Source organism: Macaca thibetana, chromosome 5, assembly GCF_024542745.1.
Source record: "Macaca thibetana thibetana isolate TM-01 chromosome 5, ASM2454274v1, whole genome shotgun sequence".
Classification (NCBI taxonomy): Eukaryota; Metazoa; Chordata; class Mammalia; order Primates; family Cercopithecidae; genus Macaca; species Macaca thibetana.
In genome coordinates this window covers 83,889,221-83,916,807 of record NC_065582.1, presented here as the reverse complement: position 1 = coordinate 83,916,807, position 27,587 = coordinate 83,889,221, and the positions used below count along the sequence as shown (strand labels likewise).

The 27,587-nt window shown below is 37.5% G+C and overlaps 1 long non-coding RNA gene and 1 other non-coding gene across 2 annotated transcripts in view; both read left to right on the top strand.

Moving 5' to 3' along the window:
* The window catches only part of LOC126955194 (uncharacterized), an 86,820-nt gene extending 65,597 nt beyond the window's left edge, over positions 1-21,223 (top strand). The window contains exons 2-3 of the long non-coding RNA XR_007725831.1: positions 962-1,064; positions 16,414-21,223. This is a non-coding gene — a long non-coding RNA (uncharacterized LOC126955194). The remainder of the gene's footprint in view (positions 1-961; positions 1,065-16,413) is intronic.
* On the top strand, positions 6,814-6,924 carry LOC126955828 (U6 spliceosomal RNA). The gene has a single exon (XR_007726117.1). It is a non-coding gene; the product is annotated as a U6 spliceosomal RNA (small nuclear RNA).
* Positions 21,224-27,587: the final 6,364 nt, after the last annotated feature.

Sequence of the window (27,587 nt, the reverse complement as noted above, 5' to 3'; positions counted from 1 at the left end):
ATTACATTTACATACGGAATAGTATGTAATAAGATGAGGAAACTTAAGTCCAAGAAAAGGTCAATAATATAATATTATGGAACTTGTTCTATAGAATAAATTAGGTCAACTTATTAAATTATAAATTAAATGGAAGAGACAACCCACTAAGAAATTAACATGTAGGAAAGTGTTATAAATCCTAGAATATCAGAAATAAGTTTTCTCAAAAATCAAAAATTTTATATCATGAATTTGGGAGTTCTGCATCCTTATAAACATACCCTGTGTCCCAAGCCTCTCCCTCACTAGTATTTACAGAACAAGTTGTGTGTACCTTTCACATAAGAGCCTCTCAAGTATTTGAAAATGGTGACTGGATGCTCCAGTTAGTTCACTCTTTTGCAGGCCAATGCCTCATTCGTTTAACTATTCCTCACGCAGATCTCCTTACCCTCCTGGTTTCTCCCCACTGAATTCCTGAGATGTCTATGTCTTTTTCTAAACTCATGCTCTGCAGAAGTAAAAATGATACTTTAAATGAAGTTCAACCAAAACTAAGGAAAAAAAAACTATAGCCCGCTTCATTTTTGTATTACATCTTTATTGATGCTAATTTTCTATTGTGTTTTTTCAAATCCAAGTCCTATTCTTAACTGATTGCTGATGTTCTCTATTAATAACCTCAAGACCTTCTCACAGGTGCTACAGCTAAGCCAATGGCCCAGCCCTATGCTTACACATTGATTTTGTTTGTTTTTACATGATGTTAGTTCCCTTCAACTCATTGTCAGAGTGGCTTAGATATGGCGAAAGAAAAGCCCATAGAACCAAATCCTACGCAAAATTCACTGAAGAAAATATAATACAGTTTTCAAGCACTTAAACTTTAATGTTCATCCTTCAAGAAGCTTTCAGAAAGTTTATATGATTATTTAAATATCAAAGGGATATTTACAAAATGACTCTTTTGTCTTCACAGAAAATGTCTAAAATCATCATGGGATATCACTGAAAAGGTTTCAAAACAAAGCCATGATCTCTAGAAATGTGTCCTTGATGGGTGGGTCTTCATTTGATGCGCGGTGAGTAACTGGTGTTTTTATCATGCCAAAAATTCAGGATCCATGGGTACCTTTTTCTACTTTTCATCAGGAGGCAAAATTCATACTGCATTTTACATGTAGAAAGGAGTTTGGCCAGATGAATAGAATGGAAGTTTTTCTAAGCAGGACCAAGCTTTCATGATCTCAGACAGCATCTCAAATGGTTTGAATGACTAGGCAGAACCAGCCTGTGAAATCGTGAGGGAACAGCGTTGCTTAACCAACAATCCAAGTAGACAGACAGGCCAAAAGTAAAGTGTGGTAAGAAAAAGGGGGAGAGCAATTTCAGGTGAGAAAAATAATAGCTGCAAAATGATAAAGTTACAGAGTGAAGAGATTTAGGAAGAGATGGTAGTAGAAAGAATAGATGATGATTTACAAAAGGGGTGGGGTAAATCATAGAAAATTGCTAGAGAAGAATAGAATAATAAAGGTTATAGTACCTAAGAATGTCTGTTTCCTAGGTGAAGAGTATGTACTATTGACTTAATATGAAATTAAGAAATATTTTACTTTCAGAAATTGAGGCTAAGTGAGCCAAGGAAAAGGTCATCCATCAAGAACAAAGCAGGATTTCTCAACCGTGGCAGGACATTAGGATCATCTGTAGAACTTTAAAAGATTGTTTAATTTTTTTCATTTGGTTTCCTTTATAGTTGATTTTGTTTAACTTTGCCAGTGAAACTTTAAAAAAAAAATGCTTTTTTTTTTTTAGTTAAAAGCTTAACTCAGAGTCATTACTAGACCTGTGGAAAATCACTGCTAGTTTTAGCAAATTTTTCTGGAGGGTTTGAACTTCAAGACGTCTTTTTTTTTTTGGCAACCTTCTTATAATTTTCATTTTGAAATTTTTATGTCATTGCACAGCAAAATGTTGCTTCAGTATTTCTATCCTGAATCAACACTAATTACCAATTCAAATGCTCTCCCTCATTGAGAAAGACATACTAATTTCAAGATCTACATGGCTAAACAGTGTTTCAAGTTCAAGTTTCCCACCACTATCAACAGACTGTAGAAAATAGAAAAATACTGAAAGAAAATTAATGGTTTCCAGGAAAAGCATGACATTCAGAAAAAAATAAGATGCTTTGCATGCAAATATTCTTGCTAAAAAATATAATTTTTCAGAAAAATTATACCTTTGCCACCACATATCTGATGATGTAGAATTCATAGTAAGCATTAAAAAGACACTAAAATGTAAATATCAAGGATTTCCATTTGCAATCCTAAGGTACAGGTAAAATTGTTTCTAGAATACTCCCATTCTCAAAAGAAAGGACCCAAACAGCCAGATATTTTCTTATATCAAACATTTTTAAATTTTTTCTTTTTATACTTGTGAAACATACCCTTCATGCATAAAACTGAAGAAATTCCTGATTAGTTGATTCTGAATGTTAACCTATAGATTAAAATAAATACATTTCAGCATTGTAGTACAGTGAGAAGGGGAACAGGTATAGAGTTTGAATATAAAAATAGAACACAAAATTCAGCCTAATGAATAAATGTGAAACAGGTCATTGTTTTCTGAATCACTAAATTTTGTCATCATTTACAAGCTAAACAGGCCATCCTTTACTTGATACTATGTAGATTGTGTATCCCCAGTGACTTTTAAATAAAGAGCAAGTTAGATTCATTTGGTTGAGCATCTTCTTGTCCTCACTGAGCATGAACTCCCTCTGCTCATGGGCACCTCATTATCATACAGCTCAACTTTTGTTCCTGTTTCTCTTTTTGCCCTGATTATTTTCCTACTTCACTAAACCTAACTATCTTTCTTTTAAGTATCACGTCTTCCATGCAGCTCTTCCAAACTGCCAAACTCTCTTTTCCTCTCTCTTGATCTTAGTAGAATCACAAAGCCACACCCAATGGGAAAGGAAAGTGGAAAAGCAGCTCTACTGGTGGGTTAGATATGTTTGTTGTTTTATGTTCATCCTGGCAATCACACCTGATGACAACACGAACATTATCTGGTGCCTGTCTCTTGCAGAGAAAATAAAGAGAACTATTGCCTATGTGCTGACTATCTACAGATACTTCCCACATGTCATAAGTAATGCACACAAGACCTGTTGGCTAGGGGCCATCCCTTAGAGGATGTCTTTATGTTGTATCTTACTAAGTCCCCCATTACAAATCAGAAGGAGCATCAAGATGTCTCAATCTCCTGCAGAAAAGAAAGGGTCAACATACCCTAAAATCATTGTCATTGGCAAACTTTCTCAAAATTCAATTAGTCACCATAAGATCATACCACATCACAAACCGGTTATGTGAGAAGGCATATTATGGCATAGGCATGTCCAGACAGCATGATACTTAGAATCAGACTTTCCCAGGCACCCTACAGAGATTTGTTTTTCTATGTCAAAAATGAATAAAACACATCTGCTTTAAAATTCTTCCAGACTAAAATACTATTAGTGTAGCATCTATCAAATCTGAGAAAAATAACAGATACCAGATAGTTGATAGACATATTAACCATTTATGCTCTAGGAATCTATTTATTCATGTTCCTGACTCTTACATTCTAGAAAGCAGTATACTCAGTCCTTATAGTCTCTAATATTAAATTTACATTTTATTGTTTGGTCCTCAACTTCTCAAAACACACTCCCAAGAAATCACTTTTGAAGTCGACTACCACAATTGCTGTAAATTAGTAAGCTGGTTTACTCACTGCTCCAACAACAACTGTGAGGTAAGTTTGGAGCTGAATAAAAGAAACTATCACAACACTCATTTTTGCAGACCTTTTTTCTTCGATCCTGATTATCTGTTTACATTTAGCTCAGTTGTTTAAAGTTACTTGTAATTATAAGTTTCCTTATTGCCTATGATAGTCATTATATATGTAAATTTAATAAATGCTCAGCACTACTATGTTTATGTAACTGAAGTAATTATTTGTTTATTCTCTGCAACTCCATAAAAGGAAACATTCTAACATGCAAATCTTACTATATCACTCCCTGGCTAAAAATCGTCCCATGACTGCAACTAGATCCAGAATTAAGTACAAGTTTCTAAGTGTACTTGGCCACTGCATTTATAAAAGTACGCAGAGCTCCTGTCTTTCTTTCCTGCTCTCTCAAGAAAGTTCTACCTCTAGACCTATTCTGGATCTTTTAGGATGTAGTTATTAGAAGGTTAGACAAATAAATGACCAGAGAATGAGAAAGACTTGGAGACATTAAGTAAACTTAATAAAGAGATAGATAAGTGAAAAGGAAAGAGAGGGAGAAGGGAAAAGATGAGAGCTGGATGTCAAGAAAATACTGAAGGATTAAGAGTTTACAGAGGTAGTTTTTGGGTGTTAGAAAATAGGAGGAATAGAAAACAGAAATTGGATAGAGGAAAGTGATGATTTTTATATTTTTTGAAAAGTACAGTTAAGATTAGAGTTGCTTGATGATTTTTTGATTACTCAGACTCGGCTTTTTTAGAGGCCCCCCTCCATAAAGAAACTGGGCTACACGGGACTGTGGGATCTATTAGGATTAGAGAAGTAAAATGCCCTGATCTTTTTCTCATTTGGCCACCAGGAATGCACTAATCTTTTTTTCAGTGTTAGCCCACCACACTCACTCTGGCTCCAATACTTGCCGACAGTTTGCAGAGGCCACCATGTTTATTCTCATATGCAGGTCACTGCATTTGTCAAATATTGCTCTGTCTACCTAGAGCACTCACAGTCACTTCCTCTTTTAACACTAAAGTCTACAGTTTCTTCCACAATCAGCTTAGTTATTCTACAGGAAGATTTACTCCTACCTCTCTTACATTCTCAGTTAAGATCTAATAGATACAAATACAGGGAACAGAGAAAGTACATGTCAGCTTTATCAGTCTGCTTACTTCAGACCCTTTCATTACCCTGAGCTTCATGAAAGCAAGATGGTAAAGAGCAATAAAACAAACAAACAACAACAACAACAAACCAACCAACAGAAAATGATTCATAAAGAAGCTAGTTTCTGGTTTATAGTAAAATCACTGGGATTTGTATTACCAACAAGTCTTTGAAAATGGTAGGGTGTCTATAAAATCGTCAAGAAACCAATCTTCTTAAAAGTAAACTCCCAAAACAAAAATGCAAGGAAAACAAAGCTTTGATTACACAAATATCTGAAATTTCGTTACCTGAAATTGATTATAAACAGACCTCCAGAAATGATGGTGGTATGGTAGCAGATATCCAAAATCCTTGCTAGAAACTTCCTAAGATTTCCTAAGCCAAATCCCAGAGGAAAAATAAGAATAGAGAAAATTATGCAAAGTTCACATTGGTTGAAGTCCAGTGGTAAATAATGTATCTATTCTAGTTAAGCAGAAACTTATTTTACAGTCATTAGGAAGCTGAATAAACAAATGCCAAACTGAGTTTTCAGATATAACTGAAAATCACACTAAGCTATGAATAAAATCGCTGCTCTATAATCAAAAAACCTACCTGCAAAACTTGACAGCCACCACCCCATGATCAGGACACAACCACCAAATTGGGTATGCAGGATAGCATTTGCCAGCAGAACCAGAAGAATGGCCTGAACCTCACTTCTTTCTTCCAAACCTTATGTAAGTGCATTTGTATAGTGAACGTGAATCACATTTAGTCCCCTATCTTAGAGATTCAAGGAATTAATGTTCTGTTTTCCAGCTCTTCTACACAGAAAGACACACAAGAAAGACACACAAGAAAGACAGAAAGAAAGAAAGACAGAAAGAAAGACAGAAAGAAAGACAAAAAGACAGAAAGAAAGAAAGAAAGAAAGAAAGAAAGAAAGAAAGAAAGAAAGAAAGAAAGAAAGAAAGAAAGAAAGAAAGAAAGAAAGAAAGAAAGAAAGAAAGAAAGAAAGAAAGAAAGAAAGAAAGAAAGAAAGAAAGGAAGGAAGGAAGGAAGGAAGGAAGGAAGGAAGGAAGGAAGGAAGGAAGGAAGGAAGGAAAGGAAGGAAGGAAAAGAAAAAAGGAAAGAAAGAAAAAAAAGAAAAGAAAAGAAAGAAAGAAAGAAAGAAAGAAAGAAAGAAAGAAAGAAAGAAAGGAAAGGAAAGGAAAGGAAAGGAAAGGAAAGGAAAAGGAAAGGGAAGGAAGGAAGGAAGGAAGGAAGAAGGAAGGAAAGACAAAGGGAAGAAGAAAAAGAAAGAAAAAGAAAGAAAGACAAAAGAAAGAAAGAAAGAAAGAAAGAAAGAAAGAAAGAAAGAAAGAAAGAAAGACAGACAGACAGACAGACAGACATCAGTCCACCAGATAATTCACACCATGTGGATGCCTCCTCGACAAGGCATAGTAAAAGCCTGAGGAGATTTTCACTTAGGAATAACGCAAATGAGATTAGTTTGGAGGAACTAATCAGGAACATACCCATGATACTCCTTCCCCCAAAGTAGTAAAGGAATATGGGAAAGAAAAACAACAAAACACACACATACCTCTAAAGTAGAGGGAACAGGGGTAGAGATGAGGTTTGCACCACTCAACGTGGTATTCTATCACCAGAATATACAAGGGCTATGCTACGTTATTAAGAATCCTGGCCACACCAAATGGAAAATCTACAATAAAATGTTTTCTGATCTGGCTTATAATTTATGTGGCAAACTGGTCCCTACTGGAAGTACACTCTCCTAGAATATAAAAGCATTCGACACTCCTACTAACATTGTAGGACTGGCCCTGGTGACATTATATACCCAGACTATAATAAATATGAGTGCTAATACGTATTAGCGTAGCACATAACACTAAAATTGGAATGATACAGAGATTAGAATGGCTCTTCTGCAAGGATGACACACAAATTTGTGAAGTGTCCTCTGAGGAGGGTAGGAGAGACAGTCTTGAGTCCCTGAGGCCATACATGTCCCATTTCCTGTCACCAGTTGTTTGGTATGGAGAGATAATCCTTGTACTTTGAGGAGGGAGAGTGCAGCAACAGGGTGACTTTATATTTAACTCAATGCTGCGCTATCACAGTGGAGAGTAAAGTGGTGCTGGGCTTAGCCAGTGCCTGCACATGGAGATAGCATGTGCACCAGACCCAGTCAGAGGGGAATTGTCTATACTAACAGTCAAAACTTGAGTTACTTGGCAAGTCTCACCACTGTGGGCCAAAGTGTTCCAGGATTTTAGATAAACTGGCAAGGCAGTCTAAGGCCCAAGGACTGCAATTCCTAGGCAACTCCTGGTGCTAGGTTGGGCTCAGAGCTATTGTATTAGCATGGCACATGACTTGGGGAGACACCAGCCAGGACAGCTAAGGAGTGCTTGCACCACCCTTCCCTCAGCCCCAAACAGTGCAGCTTGTGGGAATGAAAGTAACACCTTCCTTCTGCTTAATGTAAGAGTAAAGAGTAAAAAGGACTTTGTTTTGCATCTTGTACACCAGCTCAGCCACAGTAGGATAGGGCACTGGGCAGAGTGTTGAGACCCTACTCCAGGGCCTAGCTCCAAGACAACATTTCTAGACACACCCTGGGCCAGAAGGAAACCCACTGCCTTGAAGGCAAGGACCCAGTCCTGGAAGGTTTCATCACCTGCAAACTAATGTGCCTTTGGGCCCTGAATAACCAGCAGCAATACCCAGGTAGTATGCCATGGTACTTGGGCTCTTAGATATGCTGAATTCAGGTGTGCCCACGTACATTATCAGGTGTGGTGGCAACAGTGAGACACTCCTTCTGCTTGAGAAAAGCAGAGGAAAACGTAAAGAGAACTTTTTCTTACATCTTAGGTACTAGCTTGACCACAGTGGGGTAGAGCACCAAGCAGACTCTTGGGGTCCCCTATTCCAGGCCTTGGCTCTTGGATAGCATTTCTGGATATCCTCAGAGGGGAGGAAGATAGGAAGAAAAAAAAGAAGGAAGAGAAGATCACAAAACAACAAGAAAACAAATGACAAAATGGCAAGAGTAAGTTCTTAATAACTTGAATGTAAATGAACTAAACCCTCCAATAAAAAGATATAGAGTGACTAAATGGATAAAAAGATGAGACTGAATGATCTGTTGCCTACAAGAATCACACCTTCACTTACACACACATAGACTGAAAATAAAAGGATGGAAAAATAGTATTTCATGTCAGTGGAAACCAAAAAAGAGCAGAAGTCACTATACATAAATCAGACAAAATAGAATTCAAGACAAAATCTGTAAGAAGAGACAAAGAAGGTCACTATATAATGATAAAGGGGTCAGTTGAGCAAGAGGATGTAAGAATTATAAATATATGTGCAGCCAACAGTGGAACACTCAGATATATAAAGCAAATATTATTAGCACTAAAGAGAGAAAGAGATCCTAATATGATAGTAGCTAGAGACTTCAACACCAAACTTTCAGCATTGGTCTGAAATTTCAGAGAGAAAATCAACAAAGAAACATCAGAATTATCTGTATTACAGATCAAATGGACCTAATAGAGATTTACAGAACATTTCATCCAACGACTGCAGAATCCACATTTTTTTTCTCAGCACATGGACCATTCTCAAAGATAGACCATATATTAGGTCATGAAACAAGTCTTAAAAGCATTTAAAAAAAAAAAGAAAAAACCCTGATATAACATCAGCATCTTCTTTGACCACAATGGGAAAAAAAACAGAAGTTAATAACATGAGGAATTTTGGAAACTCTAGAAACACATGGGAATTGAACACTACACTCTTGAATAAGCAGTGGGTCAATGGAGAAATTAAGAAGAAAATTTATAAATTTTTTGAAACAAATAATAATGGAAACACAACATACCAAAACCTATAGGATATTGCAAAAGCAATACTAAGAGGGAAGTTTATAGCTACTACATTAAAAGCAAAGAAAAACTTCAAATAACAACCTAACAATACATCTTAAAGACCTTGAAAAGCAAAAGCAAACTAAACCCAAAATTAGTAAAAGAAAATAACAAGGATCAATGTCCTTTGCAGGGACATGGATGAAGCTGGAAGTCATTATCCTCAGCAAACTAACCATAGGAACAGAAAACCAAACACCGCACATTGTAACTTACAAGCAGGAGCTGAACAATGAAAACACATGGACACAGGGAGGGGAACAATATACACTGGGGCCTGTGACAGAGAGGTGTGGGTCCGGGGAAGGAGAACATCAGGATAAATAGCTAATGCATACGAGGCTTAACACCTACATGATGGGTTGATAGGTGCAGCAAACCATGATGGCACATGTTTACCTATGTAAAAAACCTGCATGTCCTGCACTTGTATCCTGGAACTTAAAATTAAAATTAAATTAAACTAAAAAAGAAGAAGTGTAAATGGTTTTCAGGGTCTGGAGTGGTAGGTAGAAAGGAGGAGTGACTACTAATGGGTATGGAGTTTCTTTTCAGGGTGATGACAATGACTTTGAACTAGATAGTAGTGATGGTTGTACAACATTGTGAATATGCTAAAAATCACTGAATTATACAATTGAAAAGGGTGAATTTTATAATACATTATCGTAATAAAATTGTTATAAAAATGAAAATAATAAAGATCAGAGCAGAAATAAATAAAATTGAAATGAAGAAAATACAAAAGATCAATGAGACACAAGTTTTTTAAAAAATAAAATTGACAAACCTTTAGCCAGACTAAGAAAAAAACAGATAATCAAAGTGAACAAAAATCAGAGATGAAAAAGGAGACATTTCAGTCAATACCATAGAAATTACAAGGATCATTAGTGGCTACCATGAATAACTATATGCCAATAAATTGGAAAATCTAGAAGAAATAGATAAATTCCTTGACACATACAACCTACCAAGATTAAACCATGAAGAAATTTTTTTTAAAAAAACAGAATGAACCAATAACAAGTAATGAGATTGAAGCCATAATAATAAATCTCCTTTTAAAATTTTTAAAATTATTAACATTGGGAGGCCAAGGTGGGCAGATCATGAGGTCAAGAGATTGAGACCATCCTGGCTAACATGGTGAAACCCTGTCTCTACTAAAAATACAAAAAATTAGCCGGGCGTGGTGGCAGGAGCCTGTAGTCCCAGCTACTCAGGAGGCTGAGGCAGGAGAATGGCGTGAACCTGGGAGGTGTAGCTTGCAGTGAGCCAAGATGGCACCACTGCACACCAGCCTGGACAACAAAACCAGACTCCATTTCAAAAAAAAAAAAAATTAAACAAAAAAAAAAGACTTAAAAAAAAAAATCTCTTAGCAAAGAAAAGCCCAGGTCCCAATGCCTTCACTGCTGAATTCTACCAAACATTTAAAGAAAAATTAATACCAATCCTACTCAAACTCTCCCAAAAAGTAGGTGAGAAGGGAATACTTTCAAACTTATTCTACAAGGCCAGTATTACCCTGATGCAAAACCAGACAAATACACATTGGAAAAAAATAAAAAAATAAAACTACAGGCCAATATCCCTGATGAAAATAGATGCAAAAATCCTCAACAAAATATTTGCAACAATACAATGAAAAGATCATTCATTACAACCAAGTGGGATTTATCCCAGAGATGCAAGGATGGTTCCACATACATAAATAAATCATCATGATACATCATATCAACAGAATAAAAAAACAAAAACCATATGAGCATTTTAATTAATGCTGAAAAGGCTTTGATAAAATTCAACATCCCTTCATGCTAAAAAAAAAAAACCTCAAAAAACTGGGTATAGAAGGAAAGTAACTCAACATAATAAAAACCATATATAACAGACCTATAAATAGTATCACACTGAATGGAAAAAAAATAGAAAGCCTTTTCTCTAAGATCTGGAACATGACAAGTATGCTCACTTTCATCACTATTATTCAACATAGCACTGGAAGTCCTAGCTAGAGTAACCAGACAAGAGAAAGAAATAAAGTGCATCCAGGTTGGAAAGAAAGAAGTCAAATCATCATTGTTTGCAGATGATACAATCTTATATTTGGGAAAACATAAAGACCGCACCAAAAAAAAAAAAAAAAAACTATTATAACTATTAAATTCAATAAAGTTGCAAAATATGAAATCAACATACAAATATCAGTAGCAATTCTATATGCCAGCAATGAACAATCTAAAAAAGAAATCATAAAGGTAATCCCATTTACAATAGGCACAAATAAAATTAAATACCTAGAAATTAACCAAATATAATCACAATTATAGAACATGAAAGAAATCAAAGAGAACACAACAAAATGGAAAAGTATTCCGTGTTCATGGATCAGAACAATCAATACTGTCAAAATGTCCTAACAATCCAAAGAATTCTACAGATTCAATGCAATCCCTATCAAAATACCAGCGACATTATTCACAAAAATAGAAAAAAAAAATCCTAAAGTTTATATGGAACCAGAACACCCAGAAAAACCACAGCTATCCTAAGCAAAAAGAACAAAACTGGAGGAATCACATTACCTGGTTTAAATTATACAGCCGGGCGCGGTGGCTCAAGCCTGTAATCCCAGCACTTTGGGAGGCCGAGATGGGTGGATCACGAGGTCAGGAGATCGAGACCATCCTGGCTAACATGGTGAAACCCCATCTCTACTAAAAAAAAATACAAAAAACTAGCCGGGCGAGGTGGCGGGCGCCTGTAGTCCCAGCTACTCGGGAGGCTGAGGCAGGAGAATGGTGTAAACCCGGGAGGCGGAGCTTTCAGTGAGCTGAGATCCGGCCACTGCACTCCAGCCTGAGCAACAGAGCGAGACTCCATCTCAAAAAAAAAAAATTAAAAAATAAATAAATAAATAAATAAATAAATTATACTACAGAGCTCTTGTAACCAAAATGGCATGGTACTGGCATAAAAACAGTCACATAGAACAATGGAACAGAACAGAGAACCCCAAAACAAATCCACACACCTAAAGTGAACTCATTTTGGACAAAGGTGCCAAGAATGTACACCGGGAAAAAGACAGTCTCTTCAATAAATGATGCTGGAAAAACTGGTTATCCATACACATGAGAATGAAACTAGACCCCTGTCTCTTGCCATATGCAAAAATCAAATCAAAATGGATGAGACACTTGAATCTAAGACCTCCAACTATGAAACTACTACAGGAAAACGTTTGGGAAGCTCTCTAGGACATGGCTCTGGGCAAAAATTTAAGTATACACCACAAGCACAGGTAATCAAAGCAAAAATGGACCAATGGGATCACATCAAGTTAAAAATATTCTGCACGGTGAAGGATACAATCAAAGTGAAGAGACAACTCACAGAATGGGAGAAAATATTTACAAACTATGCACCTGACAAGGGATTAATAACAAGGAGCTCAAACAACTCCATAGAAAAAATCTAATTTTCTAACTTGATTAAAAATGGGCAAGTCTAACCTAATTAAAAATCTAACCTGATTAACTTGACTAAAATCTAACATGATTAATCTAGCCTGATCAAAAATGGGCAAAAGATTTGAATAGACATGTCTCAAAAGAAGACATACAAATGGCAAACAGGCATATGAAAAAGTGCTCAACATGGATAATCATTGAGAAATGCAAATCAAAACTACAATGAGCTATCATCTCACCCCAGTTAAAATGGCTTTTATCCAAAAGACAGGCAATAACTCTGGCAAAGATGTGAAGAAAAGGGAACTCTCATATACTGTTGATGAGAATGTAAATTAGTATAACCACTGTGAAATACAATTTGAAGGTTTCTCAAAAAACTAAAAATAGAACTATGATTCAGCAATCCCACTGCTAGGTTTATACCTTAAAGAAAGGAAAGCAGTATATCAAAGAGAAATCTCCATCCCCATGCTTGTTGCAGCACTGTTCATAATAGCTAAGATTTGAAAGCAACTTAACTGTCTATCAACAGATGAATGGATAAAGAAAATGTGGTACTTATATACAATGGAGTACTATTCAGTCATAAAAAAGAATGAGATCATGCCATTTGCAACAACATGGATGGAACTGGAGATCATTATGTTATGTAAAATAAGCCACACACAGAAAGATAAACACTTCATGTTCTCACTCATTTGTGAGATCTGAAAATCAAAGCATTTGAATTCATGGAAATAGAAAGTAAAAGGATGGTTACCAGGAGATGGGAAGAGTAGAGAGGTGGGGGGTAGGAAGGTGGGGACAGTTAATGGGTACAAAAATAAGAGTTAAAAGAATGAACAAGACCAAGTATTTGATCGCTTAACATGGTGACTATAGTCAATAATGAATAAATTGTACAGTTTAAATGATAATAAGAATACAATTGGATGGTTTGTAACACAAAGGATAAATGCTTGAGAGGATAGATACCCTATTTTCTATGATGTGATTATTATGCATTGCATGCCTGCATCAAAATATCTTATGTACCCCATAAATATATACACACAATATGTAACCACAAAAATTAAAAACTGAAAAAAGAAAGAAATATGGTTCTAAGAAAGTAATTTCAAAACCCAAACAAACTGTTGAGACCAAGTTCTCTAGTGGGTATATTTATCTTCCTCCCTACTCCCCCTGAGGCTGGTATATGACTGGCAATTTAACTGAATGACTGGCACTTTAACTGAATTTATTCAGCTAAACATCTTAAGATCTAAAAGAAGAGTCCAACAATAGCCATGCAAGTACTTTCTACTTAGAGGAAATGGAAGGCAAGTACAGATCTATTCTAGTCGGTAATGAACATATAAGGAGAAGCCTACAAACTAGCACAGGGAACTCAACTATCATCTGTATCACCCACAGGGAAATTAAAACAAATTAATGAGACAAGAGATAATGACAATATACAAGATCAGAGATGAAAAGAGCACTAATAACAAAAAAGAAAACAAATAAAGCAATCGTAGCATTTTCAATGGCACCAGAAACAGCAAAGATGAAATTCCATTACAGAAAACCAACTGCAGATCATCTTTCAGAACTAGATAGAACAAGGGTGAATAAAGTAGATAAAACATTTGAGAAACACAAACAGCTAGAAGACAGAATTTTTTAATGTTCCCAACACAAAATAAGAGGTGATGGATACACTAATTACCCTGAATTAATCATTACACATCGTATACATGTATTGAAATATCACTTTATATCCATCCAAGAATGTCATGCCCACCATCATGTAAACATAATAAACTATATATCCATCCAAGAATGTCATGCCCACCATCATGTAAACATAATGTAATTAACTATATATCCATCCAAGAATGTCATGCCCACCATCATGTAAACATAATATAATTAACTATAAAGTTATTTTAAAGTTCTGTAAAACATTTGTATGTTCATTTACTCTCTCTCTCTCTATATATATATACACACACACACATATATATATATATAAAATATATATATACTAGATCCTGAACAAAACTCAGGATATAACAACAAAAATAAAAGAGCTGAGCAACAGTGGGAAGGAAAGTATAGAAGTCATGGTGACTGCTAAATATGTAATATGTGCATAATATGTACAATTATGTATCAATTAAAAATAAATTTAAGGGCCAAGCACAGTGGCTAACGCCTACAATCCCCGCACTTTGGGAGGTTGAGGGGGGCGGATCACAAGGTCAGGAGTTAGAGACCAGCCTGACCAAGAGACCAGCATCTCCAGTATGGTGAAGCCCCATCTCTACTAAACATACAAAAATTAGCCGGTTGTGGTGGTGGGTGCCTGTAATCCCAGCTACTTGGGAGGCTGAGGCAGGAGAATTGCTTGAACCCAGGAGGTGGAGGTTGCAGTGAGCCCAGATTGCGCCATTACACTCCAGCCTGGGTGAGAGAGTGAGACTCTGACTCAAAAAAATAAAAAAACAAAAATAAAAACATTTGAATTATAGATGAATAACTGGCACTTATCTATACTGATTATAGATCAAAAACTGGTATTCATTTAATCAATGTTTTTGAATATATATGGCTTAAAACAAAATATAGAATGTACAAAGATATTAAAAGAAAATTGCCTTAAACTGAGAAAAGATTTAAGCAGATAAAAAAAAAGCTCATGATATACTAAGAAAAATAAGGAAAAGTAGCCAACATTGTTACATCATGGTAAAATATGGGGGTGGGGGGAGACAAAGAAGAAAAATGAAGCTAGTCTTGAGCTTCTCAATGAATATGTTAGATGACAGAAAATAATGAGACAATTTTTATTGAAATCTTAGAGAAAATGTGAACCAAGATGTCCATACTGAAAGAAGTAACTCATATGTAAGGGCTAACCAGTCTCAGATATATGTCCTCAAATTCTTGCATACCACTCTTGCAACCATCCTGAAAAAAGTACTTGAAATATTTCAAACAACCAACAATGCAAAATATAGTGCTGAAAAGAAGGCAAGTCGTGATATAAAAGACTATCAGGTGGTAAGTCACACAATACTTGTCCAAAACTAGCTGTGAAAACAAGAGCTTTAATATAGTTTCACACAAGGACTGGAGTATGTGATTGTCAGTTTGGTTCAGTGGACTAGTACAACAGTTTCTGTAAAGACAAAGCTAATTTCCAGCCATCCTTGTATGTAATTGGTCAGATTTAGGTTACATGGTGATCTCTAACTACAGGGCAAGCTAGGAAAGTATTTGTCACTCTTAAGCTCTATGATGGACAGATGATCCCTGAGAGCAGGAAAGAGGGGAAGTAAATGATTATTAAGTAGTCAATCAAGAATATCATGCCCACCATCGTGTAAATATATAACTAACTATAAAGTTATTGTAAAGTTCTGCAAAATATTTGTGTTAGTTTTTAAAAGAAAAAGATATACTATCTTTAAGAAATATATACTATATGCTGACAAAACTCAGGATACACCAACAAAAATAAAAGAGCTGGGCAGGGTTGGGAAGGAGAGTATAGAGGTCATGGTGACTGCTGAAACTCTTATGAATAAAATAGTCGTCCTCTTGAGTTCTCTTTTCCTTGCTGATAAGGAAAGCTAGATAGACCTAAACACTAATCCTCATATTTGGGAATGGTTCACCTACAGGAACGGCTATCCATCTAGATAACATCCAAGAACCACCCTGAGAGTTCAGAGTGTCCCTGACTCCCACCCTCACTCTTCTTCAGGCTGCACCAAAACCAAATTATCACTTCTTTAAGTAATTCGGACATTGAGCTTACATTGTTTGTCAGTGTTATTCACAAACACTACCAGCAAGGGAGGAAGTGAAGTCTAGGGCTTATCCACCCTTTGCTAACTCCAAGGAGAGAAAGTATCAGGAAGAACAGCAGACCAAGAACAAGGCCAATCCAGCAGAACTCCCATGTGGAGAGAAAGTATTGTTTGATTTAAAGAAAAAAAAAGAAAAAACCTAATAGTAGTACAAAAAAGCCTGATTTGCAGGTTCTGACTGAACCAGAGGAAGAAGGAAGCTACCTGAATTAGAAAGAATGTTGCAGTTCCAATTACAGAGCCTATCCCATGGGAAGACAAAAAGGCAGCTGGTTGAACTGACACAGAACAGCCCCAGGAAAGTAAAGGAGGAAGTATTCCATTCCAGCCAAGCTGGCGCTGGTCTCCTCACCTACTGAAAACTCTTCTCTGGTACTTCCTCCCCACTCCCGCCCTCTGCCTACCTCTGTTTTCAAGTGTGAAAACTTACAGATCCTATTGGAGACTCTTAAACTCATGTTCCTAACTCAACTCTCTGAGTCCTTCATCCTGCCCTTACCGCTCCATTTCCACAAGGGCTCCTTTCTACTGTGGAACATCAGTTCTCTCCTCTAAACCTCCATTAAGATAAGGAGTTGAGAAAAGGAAGGGAATAAGAGTAAGATTTTAGTGGAGTCATGAAGAGAGCCCATGAATTTTATCCATTATTTTTTAGTCTTTGCCCAATATAAGAGATTTTATCTTATTTTTTGAAGGGAAAAAGACTTCATACCACCTTTTAATCTAAACTCCCAACATATTTTCTTCCATGACTCATTCTCCCTTAAAACCAATACACCAATCTGGTAACATCTGGGACACAAGGGCACCTGCCTGAGCTTTAGCAGAGCCCGGAGATAGAAGACGGAACAGAGCATGAAGAATTAGGGTCCCTTTCTAGAGCTTTTGAGAGAGATTGATGGACCAAGACAGACATCAAAAGAGGGCTTCAGTCAAAAGGACTAAGCTGGAAGACAAAATATCCAATGTCTGGAGATGTTTTCCAGGGTAGAAAGTGAGAAGGAGTCTAACAATACTCACTTTGGGGCCCTAGGGCATCAAGATAGGGATGTAAAATCTTTGGGAATTGTTGTGGAAAGAGATCCCAGTAGCTGCTCCCTCCAGAGAGATCCCACTCCAGCTCATTGTGGACACTGAGGAGACATCAAAGGAGCCACAGAGGACTGGGGGCATCTGCATCCCAGAGACCATGTTGTAAGCCCCTCTTTGCTTGTCTCTTAGCCCAGAAGGATAGCAGCTGCAATAAGGTGCTCTCTCTGCTTTACAGTGTGTTTGCCCATAGGCAAAAGGGGTTGGGGCCTCCTGCAACTTCTGCTCTGCCTCCAGGAAGTAGGAACCTTGGAGGTGAGCTGATAGCATCCCTCTAGAACTAAGCTGCCTCTGCACAAAGCAGTCCCCAGTGACTGAAGTCCCTGCCTTACAGCCTGAGCATAGAGAAGCCCCGTCATATCTCTCACCTGCAAGCACTACTGTTGCCAGTCAATGAAGTCCCAACCTTCTGTATCTCCTGCTGCAGCTGGACAAGCTCCTTGTCATGGTCATGGTCCTTGATGCTGATGCTGGTTCTGTTGCCTGGCCTAGGACAGGCCAGTGGGAGTTCATGTGAGGATGTAGAGTTCATGTGAGGAGGGTTTCAATCCTCTAGCTCCCAGGGCTGTGTGTTTCATAAGAAAAGCACTGGTCCCAGCTCTTACCCACACAGGGAACCATCCGAGTCTCTGAGTACTCATATTTCCTTCTTGAGGCAACTCTAGTGCTTCCACAAGGCACCACAGTCCACAGATTTGGCCCCCTGGGTTCTCTGGTTGGTAAAAGAGGAGGGAAAATTGAGCCTGCTCTCAATAAAGAAAAGTCATCAAGCCTGCAGTTTTGGAGGACCGAAGTAGACAACCTTTAGAATGTAGATTGTTACCTAGCTGTCTTGTGCTAAGCAGGGTAAGTTTCTGGAGAAAAGAAAACATCACCAGCTACTCTCATGAACAGTTGAAAAAGACCTGTTTGTGTGGCAGGAGCCTGGCCTGAGGTTTAATCCTGTTTCTACCACATAAAAATTCACAGTAGGTCTGATGAGAGGCAGCTCAAGAGTTCAGCTACATCCCTGTTTAGCTGTTTCGCATAGTCAACAACTTCTTGAGTTCCTCATTTTCCTTGGAAACTGCTGCTATCTGCTTCTCAAAGTTTCTCACCACTATCTAGAACAACTCACTTCTTTTCTACCAAATGGAGCAGACAGGTGAGAGAAGAGAATAGTTACAAAACTAACCCAAGCATGCTAGCTCTGTTTTTCCATGCTTTTACTCTCTGGCCTCCCTCCTACCTACACACAGGCATCCCCATATTACTTGCTTTGAGCTTTGCCAATTTTACCTGTGGGCTGGCTCCTATCTAACACTTCAGGTCATTGAGAATGTCAGCCTGTGGGTGGGAAAAGAGGAGAGGGAGGATGAATAGTGATGAAGACTATTCCGGAAGACAAAATATCCGATGTCTGGAGATGTTTTCCAGGGTAGAAAGTGAGAAGGAGTCTAACAATACTCACTTTGGGGCCCTAGGACATCAAGATAGGGATGTAAAATCTTTGGGAAGAATTGTGGAAAGAGAATCCCAGTAGCTGCTCCCTCCAGAGAGATCCCACTCCAGCTCAGTGTGGACACTGAGGAGACATCAAAAGAGCCACAGAGGAGCTGGGGGCATCTGGAAACGCCTCCCTCAACCCTCCTGATACTCACTTCCCAGGCAACTCCTGCATCATCTGCTATCTCCCGCATTTGCTGCCCCCACTCCTGGAGCTTCTGCAGCTCCCTGTCCTTCCTCTTAAGCTCATAGTCACACTGCACCTTCTGGCTGATTAACTAGTCTTGCAAACACTCACCTGGTAGAGTAGAGGGGGCCATTAAACAGGAAAGGCACATGCAGGACCCACAGAGGCACCAGCAAGGAGAAATAAATCAGACCCTATGCATGAAAAAAAAAGAACAAGATCTTCCACAAACAAGTGAAGCAGTCGCAGCCATGGGAGGCATGACATCCATCCCTGCCCCTTAAAGCCAAGGCCTGCTACTCTAACTCTTGCCAAGCTGGGCCCGGGCCACACCACAGCTGGTTGGTCTGTTCCTGGCCTGTACAGCAGCAATCATTGCTCACATGTTTGCATCTGGGCCTAGAGTAGGGCAGGAAAGGGAAGCCATTCTCCCAAGATAGTGGTTCTTAAACATTATTGGGCATCAGTATCACCTGGAAGGCTTGTTAAATCACACATTGCAGAGCTCACAGAGTTTCTGATTCAGCAGGTCTGAAGAAGGCCCTGGAATCTCCAATGCTACCAAGTACCCAGGTGATGTTGATGTGCTGATGCAGAGACCACAATTTGAGAACTGCTGCTCTAAGCCTTACCGTGGCTACTTTTAGCCTTCCCATCCTCACTCTTCTAGAGTCTGAGCAGCCTTTAATGGCAGGAAATGACTCTGGGCACCTACCTTCTTTACATGCCCATTTTATCTTATCCTAAACCTTCAGGGAGTGATAAGACAGATGCCCATCACCCTCAGAGACCCCTCTGTAGAATGGTTAAGAATGCATTGGATCTGTAACAGAGAGCTGGGTTCAAGTCTTGACTCTTCTACTTACAGGTTAGCACCACAGCAAGTTACTAACTGCGGAACCTCTGCTGCCTCATCCATGAAATGGGTATAAAGTCCTGCCTCCTAGGTAATACATGCCAATTGCTTTATCTCGTGCCAAGCACCAGTGTATGCCTAAACATTGTGAGTTTATTGTTAGAAAAATCTTTTCAGGCAGATTTATTTGCCTCAGTCTTCTCTTTATTTAATCTATCCAACAGTCCCATCATGTGTGACTCAGCCCTCAAGCCCTATCTTTAATACTTGTTGACTCTTTCTGCTTTCAGTGCTCAAATTACAGTCTCTCTCCTAAACTATTGCAAGTCTCCTAAATTCTTTTTTAAATCCCTCTTTGCCAAATTCACTTTCCACTGTAGCATCCCAGGCCTCTTGCTAAATCACAGCTAGCATTATGACACAACTCTGCACTGAAAACCTTCAAGGACTTCCCAATATGGTCAGTCTTTCCTCACTATGAGCAAATGAGTGGGGAAGCACTGGTTAGAGGGAGTGTCTCTCTGCCCTCTCCAGCAAGATCTGCTGATATCCTATTTTCTTTTAGGAGCAGATGTTAAAAGGCCCTTTCCTCCTTCTGATGCCCTAATATGCATTTTCTCCCCTTCCCTAAATTTTCATAGTACTTTGTATTCTATCAGTATTATAATAGTGTTCCTTAAATTATAGAGCTGCATGTCACTCTTTAGCCTGGGAGGTCTCTAAAGCCAGGAACCTCTTTATATCCCCTAGAACTCAAACACCATGTTATTAATTCACTTATTTAATAAACAGTGATTCTAAAACTACTTCAGAAAGTATTTTGACATATTTGAGATTCACAGTGTTTTCTCCTCATCGTAAAAACCATCCTCCAGCTTGTTTTTTAAGCTCCCTTGTTTTCATTTGGTGCTTTTCATGTTCTGCAGTCACCTTCTAGAAGTCTGAACAAAAACACAAAGAATGGGCATTTTGGTTCCTGTGCAACTCTCAAAATAGAGTTCGTTTTACCAGCCCTGGACCAGAGGGGAGCCCACCTCCCTGAAAGATGAGTCTCAGGCCTGGCAACATTCACCACAAACTGACGAAAGAGCCTTTGGGCCTTGAGTGAATATCAGTGGTAGCCTGGCAGTATGTTCCATGAACCTGTGGCCACAGGGTAAGGCCCTTCTGCCTGTGAAAAGGGGAGGAAAGAATGGGAAGGACTGTCTTGTGGTTTGAGGGCCAGCTCAACCACAGTAGAATAGAACACTGGGCAGATTTCTAAGGTTTTTTACTCCAGTCTCTGGCTCCCACATGGCATCTCTGGATCTACCTGGACTCTGGGGGAACTCACCGCCCTGAAGGGAAGGGCACAAGCCTGACTAGCTTTGTGATTATAGTGACTAGACTGACTAGACTTGCTGATTATAGAGCTCTAGGGCCTTGAGTGAACATAGGCAGTAGCCAGGGAGTGGTTACAGTGCGCCTTGGGTGAGTCGAGTCCCTGCACAGTCCCAGTGGTGGTGGCCATAGGGGTACTTGTATCACCCCACCTGCAGCTCCAAATGGCTCAGTGCAGAGAGACTCCATTTGGGATAAAATAAGGGAAAAGAGCAAGAGTCTCTCCCTGGTACTCAGATAATTCTTCCAGATCCCTTATTCAAGACGATCAAGGCAGTACCTCTATGAGTCTGCAGGAACTACAGTGTTACTGGGCTTGAGGTACCCACTAATGCAAATCTGGCTTAGATCACAATACTCAAGACCTTTTAAATACCTGGAAATCCTTCCCAAGGTGGACAAGTGCAACCAAGCCCAGACTGTGAAGACTACAATAAATACCTTACTCTCCAATGCCCAGACACAGAAGAACATTCCCAAGTATCAAGACTACCCAAGAAAACATGACCTCACCAAATGAACCAAATAAAGCACTAGGGAGCAATGCTGGAGAAACAACGATATGTGACCTTCAAACAATGCAAAACAGAGATAGGTGACCTTCAGAGAATTCAAAATAGCTATCTTGAGGAAACTCAAAGAAATCCAAGATAACACAGAGAGGGGATTTAGAATTATATCAGATAAATTTAATGAAGAGATTGAAATAATTTAAAATAATCAAGCAGAAAATCTGGAGCTGAAAAATGCAAGTGGCACACTGGAGAACACATCAGAGTCTTTTAATAGCAGAACTGATAAACCGGAGAAAAGCAGAGAGCTTGAAAACAGGCTATTTGAAAATACACAGTCGGGGAGACAAGCCAAACAAATAAAAAAAAATGATGCATACCTACAGGATACAGAAAATAGCCTCAAAAGGACAAAATTTAAGAGTTATTGGCTTTAGAGAGGAGTTAGAGAAAGAGATAGGTATGGAATATTTATTCAAAAGTATAATAACAGAGAACCTCCCAAACCTAAAGATACCAATATCCAAGTACAAGAAGATCATAGAACACCAAGCAGATTTAACCCAAAGAAGATTCATTCAAGGCATTTAATAATGAAACTCTCAAAGGTCAAGGATAAAGAAATAATCCTAACAGAAGCAAGATAAAATAAACAAATAATATAAAATGTAGCTCCAATACATCAGACATCAGACTTTTCCATGGAAATCTCACAGGCTAGCAGAAAGTGGTGTGACATATTTAAAATTATGAAGAAAAAAATATTTTACCATAGAATAGTATCTATGGTGAAAATATCCTTTAAACATGAAGAATAAATAAAATCTTGGCCAGACAAACAAAAGTTGAGGGATTTCATGACCACCAGGCCTGTCCTACACAAAATGCTAAAGGGAGTTTTTCAATCAGAAATAAAAGGATATTAATGAGCAATAGGAAATCTACTGAAGGTACAACACTCACTGGTAATGGTAAATGCACAGAAAAATACAGAATATTATAACACTGTAACTGTGGTGTGTGAAGTACATTTATCTTAAGTAGAAAGACTAAATGATGAGTCAAATAAAATAACTACAACAACTCTAAAGGACATAGATAGTATACAAAAATTAAACAGAAACAAGAAAAAGTTTAAAAGTGGAAGGATGAAGTTAAAGCATAGAGTTATTAGTTGTCCTTTTGCTTGTTATTTCATTTATGCAAGCAGTTTTGGGTTGTGAGATAGTATTTGCAAGTCTCATGGTGACCTCAAATCAAAAAACATACCACATATATTCACAAAAATTAAAGAGCAAGAAATTAAATCATACCACCAAAGAAAATCACCTTGACTAAAAGGAAGACAGGAGAGAAGAAAAAAAGGAAGAGAAGAACAAAAAACAAACAGGAAACAAATGACAAATTGGCAAAAGTAGGTCAGTCCTTATTTGTCAATTATAACAATGAATGTAAATTAACTAAACTCTCCAATCAAAAGACACCAAATGGTTGAATAGAGAGAAAAATAAGAGCCATTGATCTGTTGCCTACAAGTATCACACCTTCAGCTATAAAGACACACATAAGCTGAAAATAAAGCAATTGAAAAAGCTACTCCATGACAATGGAAACCAAAAAAATCAGGAATTGCTATACTTATATCAGAAAAAAAAATAGATTTCAAGACAAAACTATAAGAAGGGAACAAGCAGTCCTTTGTATAAAGGGTTCAATCCAGCAAGAGAATATTGTAACTATATTGTAATATATAACTGTAAATATATACGCACCCAACACTGTAGCACCCAGATATACAAAGTATATTAAACTAGTAAGAGAGATAGATCCCAATACAATAATAGCTGGAGACTTCAATACCACTCTTTGAGCATTCAACAGATCTTCCACACGAAAATCAACAAAGAAACATTGGACTGAATCTGCACTATAGATCAAATGGACCTAATAGTGATTTACAGAACAGTTCATCCAATGGCTGCAGAATACACATTCTTTTCCTCAGCACATGGACCATTCTCAAGGACAAGTCATATGTTAGGTCACAAAACAACTCTTAAAACATTCAAAAAAATGAAATTATATTAAGCATCTTCTCTGACCACAATGGAATAAAACTAGAAGTCACTAACAAGAAGAATTTGGGAAACTATAAAAACACATGGAAATTAAATAATATGCTCCTGAATAACCCAGGGGGTCAATGAAGGAAATTGAAAAATGTACTTAAACAAATGACAACAGAAACACAACATACCAAAACATATGGGATACAAGAAAAGCAGTACTAAGTAGGAAGTTCATAATTATAATCACCTAGATGAAAAACAAAGAAAAATTTGAAATACAAAACCTAACAGTGTGTCTTAAATAACTAGAAACGCAAGAGCAAACCAACCCAAAATTAGTACCAAAGAAGTAATAAATATCAGAACAGAAATAAAATTGAAATGAAGAAAACAATACAAAGGATCAAGAAAACAAAAAGTTGGTTTTTCAAAAGTTAAACAAAATTGACAAACCTTCAGCCAGACTAAGCAAAAAAAGAGAAAATACCCAAATAAAAATAAGAGATGAAAAAGTCAACATTGCAACTGATACAACAGTAAGTCAAAGGATCATTACTGGCTACTATGAGCAACTGTATGTGAAACTGGAAAATCTAAAAGAAATGGATAAATTCCTAAACACATACAACCTATGAAGATTAAACCATGAGGAAATCCAAAGCTGGAATGAACCAATAATGAGTAATGAGATTGAAGCCATACTAAAAATTCTCCCAGCAAAGAAAAGCCTGGAACCCCAATGGCTTCACTGCCAACCATTTAAAGAATGAATACCAATCCTACTCAAACTATTCTGAAAAATAGAGAAACAAAGAACACTTCCAAACTCATTCTATAAGGCCAGCATTACCCTGATTGATACCAAAATCAAAGAAAGACATATCAAAAAAAGAAAACCACAGGCCAATATCCCCAATGAACACTGATGTAGAAATATTCAACAAAATACTAGTAAACCAAATTCAACAATACATTAAAAAGACCATGCATCATGATGAAGTGATATTTATCCCAGGGATGCAAGGATGGTTTAACATAGGCAAATCAATCAATGTGATAGATCATATCAACAGAACGAAAGACAAAAAATAAATAATGTTTGAATTGATGTTGTAAAAGCATTTGATAAAATTCAACATCCCTTCATGATAAAAACTCTAAACAAACTGGGTATAAAAGGAACACACCTCAACATAATAAAAGCTATATGTGACAGACTCCACAGCTAATATCATACAAAATGGGGGAAAACCGTAAACTTTTCCTCAAAGATGTAGAACATGACAAGGATGCTCACTCTCACCACTATTATTCAACATAGTACTAGAAGTCCTAGCTGGAGCAATCAGAGAAATAAATAAAGGGTCTCCAAATTGGAAAGGAAGAAATCAAATTATCCATCTTTGTGGATATGATCTTATATTTGGAAAAACCTAAAGACTTCACAAGAGAATTATTAGAATTCATAACCAAACTCAATAAGGTAGCAGGAGAAAAAAATCAACATACAAAAATTAGTAGCATTTCTATATATGCCAGCAGCAAGCAGTTTGAAAAAGTAATCAAGAAGGTAATCCCATTTATGTCAGTCACAAATAAAATTAAATACCTAGGAATTAACCCAATAAATAAAAGATCTCCACAGTGAAAACTATAAAGCATTGATGCAAGAAATTGAAGAGAACACACACAAAAAAAGAGATATTTCATGTTCATGGACTGGAAAAATCAATGTTGTAAAAATGTCCATACTACCCAAAGCAATCTATAGATTCAATGCAATCCTTATCAAAATACCAATGACATTCTTCACAGAAATAGAAAAAACAATCCTAAAGTTTATATAGAACCACAAAAGACACAGTATAGCCACAGCTATCCTAAGCAAAAAGAACAAAATTAAGCAAATTTACAAGGAAAAGACAACCCCATTAAAAAGTGGGCAAAGGACATTAACAGACACTTCCCAAAAGAAGACATTCATGCAGCCAATAAACATAAAAAGAAGCTTAATGTCACTGATCCTTAGAGTAATGAAAGTTAAAATCAGAATGAGATAGCATGTTAAGTCAGTCAGAATGGCAATTATTAAAAAGTCAAGAAACAACAGATGCTGGCAGGGTTGTGGAGAAAAGGGAACACTTTTACACTGTGGATGGCAATGTAAATCAGCTCAACTATTGTGGAAGAGAGTGTGGTGATTCCTTAGAGATCTAGAAGCAGAAATATCATTTGACCCAGCAATCCCATTACTGGGTATATACCCAAAGGAATAGAAATCATTCTATTATAAAGATACATGCACATGTATGTTCATTGCAGCACTATTCACAATAGCAAAGACATGGAAACAACCCAAATGCCCATCAAAGATAGACTGGATAAAGAAAATGTGGCATATATATACCATGAAATACTATGCAGTCATAAAAAGGAATGAGATCATGTCCTTTGCAGGGACATGGATGGAGCTGGAAGCTGTTATCCTCAGCAAACTAACACAGGAACAGAAAAACAAACACTGCATATTCTCCCTTATAAGTGGAAGCTGAACAGTGAGAATATATGGACACATAGTTGGGGGGAACAAAACTCACTGGGACCTATGTAGGGGACCAGCGGGGAGGAAGAGCATCAGGAAAAATAGCTAATGGATGCTTGGCTTAATACCTAGGTGATGGGTTGATTTGTGCAGCAAATCACATGGCACACGTTTACCGGTGTAAAAAACCTTCACATCCTGCACATGTACCCGAGAACTTAAAAGTTGAAGGAAAAAAAAGAGAATACAACAGAAAAAAAAAAAATGCTGTCAAGGATATGAAGAAAACGGAACCCTCATACAGAGTTGGTGTGAATGTAAATTGGTGCCACCACTATGTAGAATAATTTGGAAGTTCCTCAAAACACTAAAAATTAAGCTATCATATGATCCAGCTATCCCACTGATAGGTATTCTATTAGTCTATTCTCACACTGCTACAAAGAACTTCCTGAGACTGGGTAATTTATAAAGGAAAGAGGTTTAATTAACTCACAGATCCATATGGCTGGGGAGACCTCAGGAAATTTACAATCATCATTGAAAATGAAGGGGAAGCAGGAACCTTCTTCAAAAGGTGGCAGGAGAGAGAATGTATGCAGAAGGAACTACCAGTTATAAAACCATCACATCTCATGAGAACTGCTCAGAGTAGCATTTTACATTTCTATAATATATGCTATCTTTCTATATGATGCTACAAGTCACAGATCACTTCTTTTTTTTTTTTATTTTTTATTTTTTTTTTTAATTTATTTATTATTATTATACTTTAAGTTGTAGGGTACATGTGCATAACATGCAGGTTTGTTACATATGTATACTTGTGCCATGTTGCTGTGCTGCACCCATCAACTCGTCATTTACATCAGGTATAACTCCCAATGCAATCCCTCCCCGCTCCCCCCTCCCCATGATAGGCCCCCGTGTGTGATGTTCCCCTTCCTGAGTCCGAGTGATCTCATTGTTCAGTTCCCACCTATGAGTGAGAACATGCGGTGTTTGGTTTTCTGTTCTTGTGATAGTTTGCTAAGAATGATGGATTCCAGCTGCATCCAAGTCCCTACAAAGGACTCAAACTCATCCTTTTTTATGGCTGCATAGTATTCCATGGTGTATATGTGCCACATTTTCTTAATCCAATCTGTCACTGATGGACATTTGGGTTGATTCCAAGTCTTTGCTATTGTGAATAGTGCTGCAATAAACATACGTGTGCATGTGT